A 17,583-nucleotide genomic window follows, 5' to 3' on the forward strand; every position below is an offset into this window, starting at 1 on the left:
CACTCACTCACTCATATTCATCAGAAAGTGAGCTACATGAACCAATATTTAATAACCTTCATTATATTTCTGGTTTTGGCATCAAGGAAAAAGATTTCCTTGCCAATCTAAATACATTTGAAGGTACACACAGTTTACCGACATGCCACATCGGGGGATATGTCATCTTCGGATGACTCTTGTTAAAACATGCATGCGACATGTTTGCTACGTACTCAAGTACTTACTCTTTGCTCAATTAAGTAAGAGAATTTTATGGCTTTATTTTGCAGGGTATTCTTGTAGGATCTGGTTGATAAAAAGTGTTTCCGAAGCTGTTCTGCATCTGGTCCTGATGTTGAGTACTCTCATAATTACTTGCATGCTTTCAAGATACGTGCATCTGTACTGTAAGGACAGTGACCATCTCAAGGTAATCCTCTCCTGTAGCTAGTTATAGAAGCCAACCATGTACCTTTTGTGTCCTTTATTTGTTATGTTTCTTTTATGTATTACATCTGGCCCAGTGGTATAGTTGACAGAGTTGATAGATTGGTCAGGCTTGGGGACGTGGTTGATGGGATGTCATCGTTGCTCCCATGAAGATCCATGTTAGAATTGGCCTTTGGCAACCCATGCTTGTCATAGGAGGCAACTAATGGAACTTGGGTGGTTAGACTCTCAGACGTGGTTGATGGCATGTCATCGTTGCCCCCATGAAGATCCATGTTAGAATTGGCCTTCAGCAACCCATACTTGTCATAAGAGGCAACTAAAAGAACTTGGGTTGTCAGACTCACAGACGTGGTTGATGGCATGTCATCGTTGCTCCCATGAAGATCCATGTTAGAATTGGCCTTCAGCAACCCACGCTTGTGATAGGAGGCAACTAATGGAACTTGGGTGGTTAGACTCACAGACGTGGTTGATGGCATGTCATCGTTGCCCCCATGAAGATCCATGTTAGAATTAGCCTTCAGCAACCCATACTTGTCATAAGAGGCAACTAAAAGAACTTGGGTTGTCAGACTCACAGACGTGGTTGATGGTATGTCATCGTTGCTCCCATGAAGATCCATGTTAGAATTGGCCTTCAGCAACCCATGCTTGTCATAAGAGGCAACTAACAGAACTTGGGTTGTAAGACTCACAGACGTGGTTGATGGCATGTCATCGTTGCTCCCATGAAGATCCATGTTAGAATTGGCCTTCAGCAACCCATGCTTGTCATAAGAGGCAACTAACGGAACTTGGGTTGTCAGACTCACAGACATGGTTGATGGCATGTCATCATCGCCCCTTTGAAGATCCATGTTAGAATTGGCCTTCAGCAACCCATGCTTGTCATAAGAGGCAACTAACGGAACTTGGGTGGTCAGACTCACAGACGTGGTTGATGGCATGTCATCGTTGCCCCCATGAAGATCCATGTTAGAATTAGCCTTCAGCAACCCATACTTGTCATAAGAGGCAACTAAAAGAACTTGGGTTGTCAGACTCACAGACGTGGTTGATGGTATGTCATCGTTGCTCCCATGAAGATCCATGTTAGAATTAGCCTTCAGCAACCCATGCTTGTCATAAGAGGCAACTAACGGAACTTGGGTTGTTAGACTCACAGATGTGGTTAATGGCATGTCATCATCGCCCCCATGAAGATCCATGTTAGAATCGGCCTTCAGCAACCCATGCTTGTCATCAGAGGCAACTTACGGAACTTGGGTTGTCAAACTCACAGACGAGGTTGATGGCATGTCATCGTTGCAAAAATGTGTGACCAGAGCTCATTCTACAAAGCAAGCTTAGTGTTCAGACAAATTGAACTCCCATACTGTAACATAGACTTACAATCATAGTACTAAGATTGCTTTGTGGATCAGGGCCCTGGTTTGGGGTCTATCAGTGGGCAATAGAATGAGCATCAACTCAGGCCTGGGGTTTAATAATACACTAAGTCATCCAGATCATAAGTTCATAGTCTCTATGTTCTTGCTTCTTACAAAAGGCAGTGTAAGGGATATCCCATTCTACTTCCATTTTCCGACAGATTCCTTAAAAATTAGCCTTCTTTGTTTGTAATTCTTAGGGCTGACCAAATGATATCCTGGGGACCTTGGAGTTTTAAAAAATGATCTAGGCCCACTTGCACAAAGTGATCTTAGCGCTAAGACTATCTTAAGTCTTTGTTAGAGCATGGGAGTTACGATCATTGTATCGCTAAGATTGCTTTGTGCAAGTGGCCCCTGTCCTTTGAAAATGCTTGAGAAACGAATTATCCTCAGGTTATATGACAACAAAACATCCTTCACAACATGTACTTGATTTTCTGTAAAATATTGCCTTGACCATATGTTCCCATGTTCCTTTTGCACAAACACCTGTATCATCACTATTTGATCAGGATTTGTAAACACATGCTCATGCTATAGTCAGACTTGTACAATCATCTTTGCCTTTAACAAAGATTTTGTATGATTATAAAAAGGGTTTTGTCACTTTTATTGAAGTGCTGACTGAAAACATATTCTGTCTCAAACAAGACCCGAGAAGATCCGGGGTAGTATAGGTCTGCAGCAACCCATGCTTGCTGTAAAAGGCGACTATGATTGTCTTAAGAGGCGACTAAAGGGATCAGGTGGTCGGGCTCACTGAATTGGTTGATGCATGCCATCAATCTCAATTGCGTGGATCAATCCTCATGATGTCAATCACTGGATTGTCTGGTCCAGACTCCATTATTTACAGACCGCCATCATATAGTTGGAATATTGCTGAGCGCGGCGTTAAACAACAAACAACAAAAAAACAAACAGCTGTCTCAAACAAAAATCTCAGCCTCCCTCCTCACACCCTAATCCTTAACCAATATAATTTCAGATCCAAATTCACAAATGATGTCTAACAGTTATTTTGGAAACTTTCAAATTAAAGTTTTGAAATGCCATCCAATTTGAGCACAAAAATAATTTCCTATTGTTCGAAACACTTATCATTCACCCCTTGAATACATGAGCTGAGGGTGCTTGTGTATGTATAGATGAAGTGTATGTATTGATGAAGTGTATGTATAGATGAAGCGTTTGTATAGATGAAGTGTATGTATAGATGAAGTGTATGTATAGATGAAGTGTATGTATTGATGAAGTGTATGTATATATGAAGTGTATGTATTGATGAAGTGTATGTATATATGAAGTGTATGTATAGATGAAGTGTATATATAGATGAAGTGTATGTATAGATGAAGTGTATGTATAGATGAAGTGTATGTATAGATGAAGTGTATGTATTGATGAAGTGTATGTATATATGAAGTGTATGTATAAATGAAGTGTATATATAGATGAAGTGTATGTATAGATGAAGTGTATGTATAGATGAAGTGTATGTATATATGAAGTGTATGTATAGATGAAGTGTATGTATAAATGAAGTGTATATATAGATGAAGTGTATGTATAGATTAAGTGTATGTATAGATGAAGTGTATATATAGATGAAGTGTATGTATTGATGAAGTGTATGTATTGATGAAGTGTATATATAGATGAAGTGTATGTATAGATGAAGTGTATATATAGATGAAGTGTATGTATATATGAAGTGTATGTATAGATGAAGTGTATGTATAGATGAAGTGTATGTATAGATGAGGAGTATGTATAGATGAAGTGTATGTATAGATGAAGTGTATGTATAGATGAGGTGTATGTATAGATGAAATGTATGTATAAATGAAGTGTATATATAGATGAAGTGTATGTATAGATTAAGTGTATGTATAGATGAAGCATATGTATAGATGAAGCGTATGTATAGATGAAGCGTATGTATAGATGAAGTGTATATATAGATGAAGTGTATGTATAGATGAAGTGTATGTATTGATGAAGCGATTGTTCATGGGTATATGTCATGGTTGATGTTGCGGGACTGTTCACTGGTATTTGTTGAAATATTGTCTGCAATGATAGGAAGTCAATCATCATCAAGTTGAAATATAGCTTCCTTGGCTATTTATTGACAAAGCTCATTAACAGTCATCAGAATCTCTTTGTCAGATTTCAATATTTCATGTCTCAGGAATTCAGTCATTTGGCCAACACCAAATGATTTATCGTCTTGGTGTAGACATAACAGTTTTTCTGAAGCAACTTGACATTTCCAACAGTGAGATACAGCAAGGTTGACCTTTCTTCTGTCAGAGACTGGAGTGTAACTAGCTGTTAAAAAGTCTCGGTTGATATGTTTCATGTTTGTTTAAATGTTGTTGATTTAAACGCAAGAATTTTACTGTTCAAACTGTGATATATTGTTTTCAGAAAATAACTTCTTTCATCATCACTTGCTTGATAACGATGTTAGAACCTACATCGAAACGTCGCTCTTAATTGTAATAAAGAAATTGTTCATCCATGTATGTTCATCCAAGTATGTACAAAAAGGATTCTTTGTACAATAATAATATGTCCATTTTCTGGCGTATGTTTTTCATTAAAAGGGCTTATTTACATGTATAGAAATACCATTCTTATAAATATTGGTGATATATCTGTTTGTGAAATGTATTGACTTATTCATCTATTGGTGCTGTAAATAATGATATTGACTTCAAATGGCTAATAGATTTTAATAACAATCATTTGAATGGGACAAGACCTCGCTACTATATCTTAGTTCTAGCCCGTATACATGCCACAACGATCAAAAGGCTTTGAAATAATGGCTTCAAAATCCATCACAATTTTTTTCTTAATCAAAAGATTTAATTTAATCCCCATAGAAACATGTTAGCCTTAAGGATGTGCAATTTGGTTTTTATTGAAAAATATTGAAAATTGAAAATTATTGTATTTTTCTTAAAACATGAACCCTACATGTCATGAATATTATTTACGAAACAGGTAGCTCAATCTTTGACTTTAATAGGTAGTTTTCCCCAAACAATGCTTTTATTTGAACATTACTTCAGATTATATTTGTTGTATATTGATTTTCATGCTTTAGAATCTAATTGAATCTGATCTAATCTAGCTTGAGAGTTCTGTTGTGTGAATGCAAGAACATTGTCTCATCAAATATACAGTTTTTAAAGTTTTGAGAATAAGACATTAATTTGATTTGAAAAGTGGCACTCTTAACATCAAAGTGCACCAAAATATCCCACTTAATGGAAGTTATCGAATTGAGCGTGGACTGTATAACCTTTATCTCACTCCATGTTTAAAGTTCTCGAAGGTGACAGGGTATGAAATGTACGTGTCTCATCAAAACGGACATGGCCGCCAACAGCCTTTCAAAATATGATCAAATTTTGACAGTTAGTAATTCTGACCCATTATCTCCTCAAATGGCGATATGACACTTTTGTTCTTCAAAGTCTGTCACGATTTTTATCAAGGTGGGATCTACCCTTGCACAGCATGTGCTTAATCCATGTTCAAAAGTTCATTGTATTGCCTATTCAGTATGGTTAAGTGACTAGCCTGTGCTAAATACATAGTGGTCAGTAACCAACTGGCATGAAATATGCATGACTTTTGTAATTGGACAATGGGCTAAAAAGGGAAAAACTATTTTGAATAATAAATCACTTGAGATTAACAAGAGTATTCCAGGAATGTGTGTTGACACACTGACCAACTTGACAGTTAAGTGGACCAGGTTTTGGCCCATCTCTATTGCAACCATCTCATGACAAGGCACTGAGATTGAACATTGCGCTGTGAGTGAGTGAATGTTGTTTGATGCCTCAGTACTTCGGCTATGTCAAGGTGAATTGGAAATAGTCAAGTTAAGACCTCAGGGTTACAAACATACAGAGATCCTAGCGACAGGTGGACAAACACATGAACCACCTGGCTCCAGAGACAGACAATTTCAATGCCAATGGCCTGTTCTCAAAGATGCTTTTACAACAGTTCAAACACAGCGACAAGCGACAGGACACCTTCCTGAGGCAAGGGAGTTAACTGACTATAAAAGTCCAGTTTCCACCCTTGCCGAACTAGGCTGGTATTATGGAGATACATTTTGGCTGGACTAACGAGACTATGCATAGTCCAATCAAAATCGCGCACCGAAATCGAATTCCGGTTCGTAAACTGTCGTGCAGATTTCGGTCAATTGCAGGATTTGCAAAGCATGTGCACCGCTAACTCGTTGTCAACAGATATTTTAAAAATCTTTTCATGATTTTAATCAAGGTGCTAACGTGTTTTGATGCACTTCGCGATGTAAGACTCGTCGTTTTATCACAATATATAGATCTTGATTATCAATCAGATCGTCTTGACTGGGCATCACCATTTTGTGTGAACCAAACACAAGTGATATGAGAGGTGGAATGTGATTGGTCCATAGGAGAGGCTTAGAGGTGACTGGTGGCGCTACGGTGGAGCCCAGTAGTTCCAGCCTAGTTCGGCAAGGGTGGATACTGGACTTTTAAAGTCAGTTAACTCTCCTGCCTCAGGAAGATGATAGATACTAGATTCCACAATACATATAGACAATTTGATCTTATAAAAAAGGGCGTCAAGACATTTTGGAATTCTCCAGATATTCTGACGCAGTTTGCGTCTTGAACAGAGGAGGTAGTATAGCCTTCTCCACACATTATATAGGATAATGTGGTCCAAGTATATGTCAGACAGACGATTAGGAGGGTGATAAGAAATATAGCAGTTATTTGTAGATTGATGAGATGGTATCTCAACTTTGATAAATACGAGTAAACACCCAGGCAATAAACATTTATGTGTTGTCTCTTTTTCTTGTTCAATGATGTGATTTGTAATTGAGATGTTCCTGGCAGTCTTAGATTACTAAGGGAGAGTGAAATAAAAGATTTGTTTGATTTAAAAAAAATATACTGCTTTGTATATTGAATTTAACATGAATACATCTATTTTCTCATTTATCCTTCCAGAGTTAAAATGATGATGAGAAACCCAGTTGTCTGAAGCACTGCAATTCACTCTGCAGAACTGCATCCCTTTGGCATGCCAGGATCCTATGTTTGGTTCTTCCTATTATGATCCTTGGTTTGTCAGCACCACACCCGAGTTCCGAGTTTGGTGCGTCAGTGGCAGAAAAGGTGTCCAGTGCATTCTCAGTTTTGGCTTGTGCCATGTCTTCTCATGATTTTTGGTGAATGGTTTACTTGCCTTTGCATGTGTTTGTGATGGTGCCACTGGTGGGGCAGGATGCACTCACCTTTTCACCTGGTTTCATCACTATTTGAAAGAGATTCATAAACATATGCTCATGATATAGTCAGAAACATACATTGGACTCTACTTTTAGCAAAGATTTCTTGCAATTGTGGAAATGTTTTTTTTGTTGCTTTTATTTCACTGAAGTGGTAAACATCTGAGACTTTCATCAGTTCAGGTTCTTCTTCCCCATCAAGCAATAATGTTTAAACCCGTGTTAAACCAACTCACACCTATAGTGCTCTATGTTTGGTTCCCATTGGTATAGTGGGGTAGAAGAAGTCCAGGGCTTCGTTCTTCAAATCGATCTTAGCGCTACAATCAACGTAAGCCTGTGTTAAAGTATGGGACTTGCGATCACTTTAGCGCTAAGATTGCTTTGAGGAACAGGTCCCTGGTGCTCTTTGCTGTAAAGAGTTTACTAATGAGGATTAGGTAGTGTGTCACCTGCCTTTGTGCTCATGCTGTCAACCACTGGTTTGCCTAACTCCAATGCGTATGGTATAGCTGTAATACTGTGAATAAAACACTGTAAATAAGCATGTGTTCAACCGTGTGCCTTCCAACACAGTAACATGAGATTTACATGGGAAAATACGCTTAAAAGATCTAATTCTTTCTCCTTACAGAAAGAATTTATCTTTAGATTATTTATTCCTACTGCAGAATAAATCAATATATTCCAATAAATAATGGTCTTGTTTGTGCACTTCGTTGTACAATATTACCTGGAAGATTCTACAGGTATGATATCAGGTTCTTGCCAGATGATTTGTTAGTGGAGGAACTATCAGTGGTTTCTTCATCTGAGCGGCTCCATGGTCTCATGGATAAAGCATCTGCCTGGAGAGCAGAAGGTCGGTGGTTGGACCATACCAAGAGATTTCAAAATATGGTACTTGTTGTTACCCTGTCTGGCACTTGGCATTAAGGGGCTAAAACAAGGACTTGTTGGTTTGGAGTCAGCATAACTGTGTGTGAGTGGGGTATTAATTTTATTTAAGTGCAATAATCTTGGATGCAATGTTAAACCCCATTACACCTCGTATGCTACTATATGACTGGACCAACTGAATATCTTGTGTGGATTTTCTTTGTGAATATGCAAAAGGGGGAGAAATAACAAAATTTAATATATTGTCGAGTTGGCTTTAAAAAGTCCTGAAATATGAGTTTCACTAAAAGACAAACAGAAAGATGTAAAATATGTTCATTTCTGACACGAGATGTTAGTCTTGGTTTAGACCCAAATTTGATCATTTGTGTTTTCAAAACATTTCTTGCAAAAGTATTTTCTTTATATTATATGCCCATCAATAAAAGTTTTATGTTATTTGATGAAAGGTGTTATGGTAGGTGTATACAAGTATGGCTGTCACATGTCATCATCTAAAAAATTAAACTATGGTAATAAACATTTGAAGACTTTTAACTAAATATTTCCTTCCTGGTGTGTGACCTGCAAACCTCAAAAAAATGTTAACCCTAGAATTATGTTCTTGAAACTACAAACCCTATATAGTAATATAAGGGGTGAACTCTATTGTAGATCTTGAGAATACAATCTCTATAGCAGTGTCATATTTCAAATACAATTCAAAATTGACTTCAAATGATTGTCACCCTTTACCCAAAATGGAACAGCCAGACTCCTTGGGAGTCCATCCCAGGACAATATGGACAATACTGACCGGCTTCTCTGACAGGTAGGGTGCAGTCTGTCGACTATTGTCTGGTCAAGTGTCTTAATGAGGTTCCAGACAAAAGACTGACCAATGTCCACTCTGGGGTCTCGTCCAGCCTTATTTTTACTCACAGGGGGTAGCAATGACAATTTTGGCTATTGTGTGCTTTAAACCTAAAGAATTTTTTCCAAGTGAATTTTTTTATATTTCTTAACATATTTATCATCAAAGGAAGAAAAAATGCACTCAAATGAACAATGCTTCTCATATGCCAGCTAGCTCTTTATTGATAGTTTTAAGGAATAGTTTCCTGTATAATTGCTGAATTGTTGGTTAAGCTGAAAGAATAACATTTGGGCTAAATCCAAGGTCAAACAACAATGGAGTGTCTGGAGAAATGTCTTTCTTCTATAAAAACTATCATTTTCCTTAACCAAGGGGACATTTATTGGTGAACATGGCTTGTTGGGGCACATCACAATACCTTCCCATGGGTCAGCTTCTTCCTAATACAAACATCTTTGTCACGCGGAGAATGACAGGTTAATACAAATATTTTCTTTATTTCATTCCTTTCTATAAAAGTACAGTGCATGCATTGCGGTACGTTTCAGCATCATTTATACATGCACGGCCAGTTCTAAATAATGCCAAAGCCTTGGTGTATTCATGAATATAATCTGTCACTAAAAGGAAATAAAATGGCAAGAACCTATGCTGAGACATTAGTAATTTGTGACAATTTTCTGTATTTTGTGACTGAAGCTTTATGCATAGATTGGATGTGTTGATGTAAGAGGAAGATTTATGTTGAGATGTAGCTGTTCTAGACATGAATCGTTACTACAAATTTAAACAGAAAGTTTTTGTTCCATTAATGTACCATAATTTTTTATATGATGATTATGGTGGTGGTGATGATTATGAAAAGGATTGGGATGATGTTGATGATGATTTTGAAAAGGATTGGGATGAAAATAATGATGATGATAGCATGAAGGAAGGGATACAATGATAAGGTGATAATACTCATGGTGGGTATGATAAAAGCAATCTTATGATGATATTGAGGATGATAATGATGACATTTATGATGGCATTGGGAACGATAACAAAAGGGGGGATAGTTCATGTTATGCAACAATGGCGATGACAAAAGTGAGGATATGTGAAGTTATACGATGGTGATGACAAAAGTGAGGAGATATGAACTTATACAATGGCGATGACAAAAGTGAGGAGATATGAAGTTATACAATGGTGATGACAAAAGTGAGGAGATATGAAGTTATACAATGGTGATGACAAAAGTGAGGAGATATGAAGTTATACAATGGTGATAACAAAAGTGAGGAGATATGAAGTTATACAATGGTGATGACAAAAGTGAGGAGATGTGAAGGTATACAATGGTGATGACAAAAGTGAGGAGATATGAAGCTATACAATGGTGATGACAAAAGTGAGGAGATATGAAGTTATACAACATTGGTGATGACAAAAGTGAGGAGATATGAAGTTATACAACATTGGTGATGACAAAATGGAAGATGTGTTAATTATGTTATGTAACAAAGATGATGACACAACAGAAACATAACAATAGAACAATGATGATGATAGTTGGTAGATTATATGATGCTGTGATGATGCTGCTGCTACTGATAAGGAAGAGTTGACACTGATTGATTTAAGCAACAATGATGATTAATGGGAAAAGATACAGTGTTATGATGGCAATAATGAAAATTAGGGGAAGATGTTCTTTACCGGATGATGATGATGATGACAATGATGACAATGATGACAATGATGATGTTCTCATCATTGACATCATCCCCATCATCACCACCATTATCATCACCACCACCACCACCATCATCATCATCATCATATTAAATCAACATCATTGTCATGTCGTCCTCATCATCATCATCATCATCACAACATTACTTTGATGATGATGATGATGATGATGATGATGATGATGATGATGATGATGACATCAATAACAATGATGATGATCTCATCATTGACATCATCATCATCATCATCATCATCATCATCATCTACATCAACAATGACAGTGACAATGATGATGATGATGAGGACGACATGACAATGATGTTGATTTAATATAACAATGATGATATCATGTAAAGTAAAATCATTACAATAATTCAATGTTTTACACTTGTGACCAAATCCATCTGAAATACATCTATCACCCTGCATGTCAGCCAACACCTGTTAGGATCTAGTCTCAACTCAATCTATAACTCCCTCATGTAATAAACAGATGCTCAACAAATACTGAGCAGTATGCATTTGTCCTCCCAAGCAAATAATGAAAGCTACTCATATGTGATTTTCATTTCAAAGCATTTTTGCTTTATGTTTGCATCATTAGGTTATTTACTGTGTAATTTATACAGTAACAATGGAATAATGACACAGAAAACGTGTTCTCAGGCAGATATAATTATATCTGAACATTTAGTTGCAACTAATTGCATACAAGTGTGGTATGTTAAATACTCGCCAGCGAAGTATACATTTTTGCACTTACACGCATCATTCGTATATTTGAGGATTGTACAGGGCAAATATTTGCACATTAGATTCATTAGAGCGTCAGTAAGTACAAATCCATATGATCCTGTTACAGATCCCCCAATTAAGAAATCATGCATGTGGGGGCTGGTACCAATACTAACAGACTGTGATTATACAATGTGAAGCTTCTTTGGACGTGAGAGATCAGATGTGAGTGCGTCGATCGTGTCTGTCTGTGTCATCCCTGTCTGTTTGTCCACCTGCCGCAGGTGGTCAGCACGGAGGTGTTGACATGGGCTGGACACATACCTGGGGTGTTCTATTCATGTTCACATACCCTGCCACGCCCATTGCCACACCCACTGAGCGTCGGTAAGATCTCCTGACCCTTATGTCACAAGAGGTGGAGTGTGGTCAACTGTGTGGGAGTGCAAAGCTCTCTAATTCTCACTCTAGGCCCTTTACGCCCAGGGAGTTTGAAGCACTCAGCCACCCTTGCTTACGTTCAGTGTGGCAGGGGTTATAACATACTGGTCGGCGTTCAGAGTTTTGATGCTGTTTTAAAACATCACAAATTGGTTGATCAATTTTAGTTTGGAATCACAACACTGATGAATACAAAATTGATTTGAAATTAAATAAACCAATTTTTTTTTATTCAGCGAACAAAGATTATATGCTAGTCAATGACACAATATGAAATTTTGCCAAGTGTTTGTTCAATAGGTAGTTAACTACAGTATGATAATAAAAGCAACAAAACCCTTTCCATATTCATAAGAAATCTCTGCCCAAACCAGAGTCAACTGTACAATTCCGTGAACATATCCTTCCCCGTTGGTGGCACCATCACAAACACATGCAAAGGCAAGTCAGTCGTTCAGCTGAAAAAACATATTGTACAAGTCAAAATAGGGAATTGCATCAGACATAATTTTTATCACTGATATGTCAAATTTGGAAATGTCCTCCACATGTCTACCAGAAAACCGTTTGAAAGCTCTTCTGAGAGTTTGAAGAAACAACCTCTGAGCAAGTGAGTGAGTGAGTGAGTTCGGTTTAACACCGCTTTTAACATTATTCCAGTTATATCGCGGCGTGTCAGCTTAATGTGGGAGGAAAGCCCGAAGTGATGCAGGTCTCAGACGTTTACCACTTCGGTGAAACCCACGAGCACGGGTATGGTGCTGACAAATGTAGAAACGTAATCGGGGTGAACCGGGATTTGAACCCACAGTCATAGGTTTCTGGCCTGTCCAGGGGACTCTTTGGTCAAGAACTTGCTGAAGAAAAAATAAACAAAGACAACAGACTTCTACAATACCAATTATACCATCCTTTACTCATGTTTTGTCATGTCTCTGTATATATGTTGTTTTAAATAGAAAACGTATTATAAAAAAAGTGTTAAAAATGCTTACCCTTACACCTGGTGCCATCAATAATTTTCAGTTGTCTAACCATATTACCGTATTCGACATAATAAGCACCCAGGGCGCTCTCAAAAATAAAAATTGGGGGCTCTTAATAGAATAATATTTTGGTGAGTTGAAAGATCGTAAATTTCAATGTTTATGCCAACAGCCTGAAATGTTTATATATGACAGATATATTTTGCCAGAATTTAATTGCCCATAATTAAGGGTGCATATAACACACAAGTGCATATTATAGACGATGTAATAAGTCTTGTGTACATTGATCAATCGGAAGGGATGCTAATTGGGATTGTTCACCAGCCAATATATTTGCAAATATCGCCGTGGGCGCTTATAAGAGCGGGGCGCTTATTACATTGAAAACGGTATACATATTATTTTCATTGCTATTTTGCCTTTTACTACCCAATGGAATCTTTTTTGTCACAGAATCGAGGCTGCTTCTTCTCTGGCATTGACATTTTATATTTATTAATAGAAATGATATCAATCAGTAATATAAACCTTCCAAAGATGGTTGTAAACTCGATCTTTGAGTGGCATTTAGACGATGTATATGTTTGGGTAACTGAGGACAAGGCACTACAGATGGTCAACTTCTTAATTACATTTGTAATATTATTGCGGTGTAAATTTCTGACACCAATATCAAGCAAGTGATATCATGAGCAATTTCCATACCATAAACAATTACAAATATATACTAGATTAGTTTCAAAGAGCACTAACATGAAGGCATGAACGTGATTCAAGCCAATTGTATATAGATAGGGGCCACAATTGAAGCCACTTGTACAATGAGTTGGTCTGTGATGCAGACACTCAAACTAATATATCCAATACAGCCCCTGCAAGTCTATAATTGTTGGCAAGTGTATATTAATGCAGTTTAAGGTCTGAATATGGAGAGTCTCTGGGCTAATTTTTATTATATTTTATTTAGATATTTTAACAACTGTTTTTTCTGTAAAATATTTACATTTTAGAGACTAGATGATAGTCTACAGATGAGGTACAAATGACTTGCAGTAGATGCATGGCTTCATGTACCTGGTAAGCGGTAAACATGATCTCTTTTAACTGATGGTTAATGTCTTTTAACCTTGATTATTGGTGGCACCTGGTCCTGTACACAGCACAAAGGTCACAAAGTTAAGCAACATTGGTCGTGGAGAGTTGTTGGATGGGTGACCGACAGCCTTTGGCAGTTTGACTCTTGAGAGTTTCTTGGACTTTCAGTGAAGCATGGGCAGCACATGTCGTGTCTCCTTAGGCAAGTGACTTTGTTTGACATATATGCCTCTGTTCACCAAGCAGTAAAATGGGTACCCGGTAGGATGAAATAGTAATGTGACTGATAAACTTCTAGTGCCTGACAGGTTTGGTTGTATACTCCCCAGGGAGCTGAGAATGAAAATCAAGGGCACACTGATCCATTAACTGGAGTAATAATGTAAGCTCTTTGGGCATGCACTGAAGGTATGGAGGCTTGCCCAAGATAAGTACTACTGTTATTATTAATGGCTTTGGTGAGTTTTCTGATTTTGTAGTTTGTGAGGTTGATGTTGGGTGGGTGTCTATCTTCTTTGAGGTCGATCTTGGCATGTTCTGATGCAAACTCATTGTCATAACATCTCAAATCCATTGCTATAATAATGAACAAATCCTCCATACTCCATACCCTTGCGTGATGTATCCGCAATGTTTAGATTTTTCTTGGCAGTTGCTGACATATGTTGGTTGACATTTTGTTGATACACTGACAGGGATAATTGATGGTACTTGCATCATAGGAGGCGGATGCCACCAGCCACACCCTTCTGTCTCAACCTCCTGAAGGTGACATGGGTGGCCCAGTCATCTAAGGCACTGCAATTGGGGCAGAGTTGTGAGGTGAAATGGGGCTTAACCTTGCGTCCAAGATTATTGTACTTATATTGCAACGTGCATGCATGTGTGTGTAAGTGTGGCTGCTTGTACTAGTCCGGACTGATGCCGATTTATAGTGCTATCTCACTGAAATGCCATGATGAATACCCCAATCAGACACATATACTGACTCCAAACTGACCAGTCCTTGCTTAAGTACCTTAATGCCGAGCGCCAGACAAATTAACAACAAGTTCAATCTTTTAACGTCTTTTTGTATGACACAGCTGGGGATGGAACCCCAGACCTTCTGCTCTCCAGGCGGATGCTCTACCACTAGACCACAGAGGCGATCGATCATGGTTTAAAAACTGGTTCACCCTGATTATGTTTCTAGGTGTTTCAGCACCATACCTGTGTTCATGGGTTTCACCAAAGTGGTTAACGTTTGAGAAATGCATCACTTCGGGCTTTCCTCCCACATTAAGCTGACAGGCTGTGATACCACTGGAATACTGTAGAATAGGCCTTCAGCAACCCATGCTTGTCGGAAAAGGCGACTAACAGGATCGGGTGGTCAGGCTCGCTGACTTGGTTGATGCACGGTCATCGATCCCTATTGTGTGGATCGATGCTCATGATATCATTCACTTGATTGTCTGGTCCAGACTCGATAATTTACAGACCGCTGTCATACAGCTGGAATATTGCTGAGTGCGGCCAACCAACCAACTGTTAAAGGCAGCACTAAACCCAATTCATTCACTCAACCGTGTGTGGCATCCCGATGGTCCTGTAGGTATTTCAGTCTCTTATCACCTGGTTATATCTGATGTAGTACAGGGTCACCTCCATCATACCTGTCACGTCTGGAGAGAGAATGTACCCTGTAGATGCCCCAGATCAGACAGCAGCTCAGTGCTCATCATACCAGCAACAAGATTATCAACATTTCACCACACATGGTTTTTTCCTTCACATCAGCTTCTCTTTGAAACAATCTACCTCTCACTGTCAAGGAATCTTTAACAATAGGCAGCTTCCGTCAAGACTAAAAACATTCTTGTCCCAGAAATACCATGCCAATGTCTTGTTGTTCATATAACAGTTGTAATATGGACCTGGGAAGATCGGGGGTAGAATAGGTCTTCAGCAACCCATGCTTGCCTATGAGATGACTACACGTGTAGTAAGAGTGAGTGAGTGAGGTTTTATGCCGCTTATTTCCAGCAATATCACGGCGGGGGACAGCAGAAATGGGCTTATCACATTATACCCATCGTATCCCAATTGCATGGATCGATGCTCATAATGTCGATCACTGGATTGTCTGGTCCAGACTCGATTATTTACAGACCACGATCATATAGCTGGAATATTGCTGAGTGAGAGCAACAAATGAACAAACAGTTGTAATACGAGTAGTACACGGCTAAACACTGTCTCCAGCGCTACACGTGACTAACTGCCATTATCTATGTTTTATCACTTGTGTGTGTATCTGTAGCACAATAAGCAACCATTTGGTGATTAGATATTAGTTGCATTATAAATTGACTTAATATTCTGGATGGCTTACTGCAGTGGAGTAATCCCCGTGGGGAGGCCGGGTTGGAATTGGTCCCCAGTAACCTGTACTGATCGTAAGAGGAGTCCAAATGGATAGAATGGTGTGGCTCTGTGACTGGGTTCATAGCGTGTCATCATACCCCTGTGCCAAGGATCATTGTTCACAATATTGATTACTATAATGTCTGGTCCAGAGCCGATTATTTACAGACCATTGTCATATTACTGGAATATTGCAGAGCGCTGTGGTAAACAACAAACAAACATAAGTATTATTTAGTATTATACAAACATCTGACTTACACTCCTGTGTCACTTGTCTTGGCAAATACTGTATAGAGTACCCTTCAGTTTTTTTCTTTTATGATTGGGGGGTCGGGGAACCTTGTGGTTTAAGCGTTATCTCGTCACGCCAAAGACCCGGGTTCGATTCCCGACATGGGTACAATGTGTGAAGCCCATTTCTGGTGTCCCCACACCGTGATATTGCTGGAATATTGCTAAAAGCGGCGTAAAACCATACTCACTCACTCACTCACTCACTTTTATGATTATTCACTCCAGTAAGCCTCTGACAGACACTCTTCCTCACAGGCAAATCCTAGTTCTCCCCTTATCCTCAAAGGACCAGGTTTTGCATACCCCACTGGCTGCTGTGTGTCCTAGTCTTGCCTCAGCCTCCACAATCACAGTCACTAACCTTAACAATAACCACCTTTCCATCCTAATCTTTTCACTAACCTCCACCATACACCATCTCACCATCCTGACTTTTCACAAACATCCTCCATATTTAAACCACATCCCCATCCAAAATCGTTTCACCAACCTCCACCATCAACATCTCTCCAACCCAATCTTTTCACTAACTTCCACCATCACCCCATCCACGTTTTTTTACTAACCATGACCATTTTCCTGACATTTAACTGAACCCCACTATCTCAACCTCCCAATCTCGACCTTTACAACCTCCACCATCACACTACCTCAAGGCAATCTTTCCTATCATCGCCATCACCATGCCACCTAACCCTAACCTCCTTCCCATCAACAACTGTCTCCATCCTACTCCTCTATTTGTCACATCCCCATGTAGCCAGATGGTGGTCAAGTCCTCTTGTCAACAACTACAGTTGTCTGTGACAAACACAACATCCAAATAAAGATATCCCCTTATCTAATAAAGAAATTCCCGGAGGGAGAATTTTAAGACCAAGAACTCTTCATTGTATCTTTCACATAGTTCCCCCATTTGTGGCCTTCACTCTA

General features: G+C 38.7%; 1 protein-coding gene across 1 annotated transcript in view; it reads left to right on the forward strand.

The window, feature by feature from the left end:
• The first annotated feature begins 352 nt into the window (after window positions 1-352).
• Window positions 353-17,583, forward strand: part of LOC139450549 (protocadherin-11 X-linked-like) — a 212,106-nt gene continuing 194,875 nt past the window's right edge. Inside the window, exon 1 of the mRNA XM_071232296.1 lies at window positions 353-412. The gene's annotated coding sequence lies outside the window, so the exon portion shown is untranslated. The remainder of the gene's footprint in view (window positions 413-17,583) is intronic.

Source organism: Haliotis cracherodii, unplaced genomic scaffold (genome assembly GCF_022045235.1).
Source record: "Haliotis cracherodii isolate W230 unplaced genomic scaffold, xgHalCrac1.p SCAF_8, whole genome shotgun sequence".
NCBI lineage: Eukaryota > Metazoa > Mollusca > Gastropoda > Lepetellida > Haliotidae > Haliotis > Haliotis cracherodii.